We start from the raw sequence: 2,536 nt of genomic DNA, 5'->3' as shown, positions 1-2,536 counted from the left end.
CACAAGCTTAGTATAACATGAACCCAATCATTACAATGACCAATGTTTCAAATTTATTTATATTAACAGTCCTTGACCAGTCGAATTTGATCAATATTTTCATTAGTTTGTCACTATGAAGATACCGTAATTTTCCAACTCAGTCTCAGATAGACATACACGGAGAAAATTTGTGGCTGGATCGGGAATTGAACCTAGGGACCTCTGTGCAAGATTTTACCAGTTGGTGCCGTGAAATGAATCTGGGTTGTGTGTCTTCGACGGCAAAGACAAATTAAAGGGAGGAATTTAGTAGTTAGGGCTACACGGACCGTGGATATCGACCTGGATAGCTCAGTGGTTAGAGCACCTGACTAGTAATGCAGTGATCCTAGGTTCGACTCCTGGTCCAGCCAAATATTTTCTCCTCCCCTATACTGCATTCCGTGACGTAACTTGCGCAGTGTTAAGTTTATACGTGTATCAAATTAAAAATCTACGCCCACTGGCCTTCATTGTGGAATGAATAGAAGGATTGTTACATATAATGTCCGAAATTACAAACGTTCACAGAAAATACCAAAGATATGACCGAAATTAAAAATTATTGAAGTCGTCAATGGAGGGACCAAATTTTTTAATGTGAATATGATAGTAGATGTCATGTATTACTGAGGTCATTTTAGCTCCTCTCTCGGTAATTTTTGTCATTTTTTTGGTAATTTCTGTAAATGGTACCGTAGTAGGCTAGTTTTGGTCATTCCTGCGCTGCGGAATGACTTACCACGTGCCCTGGCCTTGTGCTTGTTTAGCCTATATTGAATATACTTACCGATCTTGCAAAAATCTTTTGATTCCCGGGCAATATGGTACTAATATCTCATGTTTTATAAATTAATATACCTCGCGGACACTACTAAAGACAGATATATTTCCGGCACCAACGGTCTCTTCGTAGATATGTTTGGTCTATCGTCCCGCTTTCCCATATTTGATATTTTCTATCTTTTTTTGCGCAAGAGTTAGCCTATTTTAAGTACAACTTAACAGATGAAATACAGGGGCAATTAACTCATTGTATAGGGGCAGGTAACTCGTGGTCACCGCCCTGCAAGCGGTACCAAATAGCGTTAACCTTACATAACACTGACAAAACAGGCCAGGATAAAGTGAAAGACAAATACCTCTCAAATCACATAGAAGTTATTATTTACAATAATTACTGATACATTGCAGGATACAGTAGATAATCTTACAAGCCCCAATCTGTATTCCACACGAAAATGGCAATGTGAACGCAGCTCAGTCAAGGCTATCCGAGAAAAAATCACAGTGCTGTTATAACTGTACCTCTGTGCACTTCGCACCATATGACGTCAGAATGAAATAGTACGTCACAACGTACATGTTCTGATAGTTGTATCGCGGGGGAAGTGTCATAATATGTTGTCGTTATTTACCACTGTTATCAAGTGATAAGCTGTATACGTGAAAACATTTCTTGTCAAATGATTATATATATTATTCCTTTATGATATCAAATAATTCCCCATTTCTAATATATAGTATGCACGAAGGTGATATTCATATCATATTGTGGCCTTGAAATCGATCTAATCTGAATGCATTGAGTGATGCGTTTAAAAGTTCCCATATGTACATAAATAATCTCATTCTACAGAAACAGTGGCAAAGTTCAGGTTCATCTGTTATAAAAAACAAAACCAAAAAAACCCCCAAACAATATGATTTTTTCTGAAATAAATTGCAAGGAGCAATTTCTGTCTTGTATATTAACAGTGTGATATGTATAGGAATGCGGACAACCTTGGTAATTCGCTGATGATATGTTGTTAAATTATAGCATGTTTAGTTTAAGTATGGATTTGTTCTTATCACTTTTCATGTCAAGGATGTTTATTTATTTCTGAGTATATCAATAAAAAATCAGCGGCTTACCGGCATGAACCTGAACTTTTGTTCACAAATAGGACCTCTTGCTGTTTTGCAAAAATAAAGTGTTATGTGATATTCAACTAACGTCACGGTAAATTACCATGAGGGGAATGTACGGTAGCTCAGTCACAGTGAACATATGAGTAGTATCGTTTGGGTGTTTAACCGTAACAAGTGTAACAATACCTGTGAATTTGAGGTGCACTTTTACCCCATGATTATTGTACATTTTACTATGGAAGCCCTTAGCCTAGTTGCGAAGGAGAAGCATCATGTGTATTCTACCACAACATGTGCGAGAAGTTTAAGTCAAATGAAACATTCGTCAGTCCCTTGGTGTCTTTGGCAATTCACACACTCAGGTACTCCATTTCTTGCCGGTGCAGGTTCTCCTTTTCCTTACTGAGAGATGTTGCTGAGGAAGGATTAAGTCCTAAGAATCGTGTGTGTGGATCCTGCAATGGCTATGTATCTCGAGAATCATTTTATTGCTATAACCTTCTTCAAGTCGAGGCCAGTTAATATTCGATGCTAAAAATGTATTTTCCATAACATGAGTAAACACGCGCACATTCCTAAGATTTTAATCGCATTTAACCCA

The sequence above is a fragment of the Ostrea edulis genome, chromosome 7, assembly GCF_947568905.1.
Source record: "Ostrea edulis chromosome 7, xbOstEdul1.1, whole genome shotgun sequence".
NCBI lineage: Eukaryota > Metazoa > Mollusca > Bivalvia > Ostreida > Ostreidae > Ostrea > Ostrea edulis.
This window is presented reverse-complemented; position numbering follows the sequence as displayed.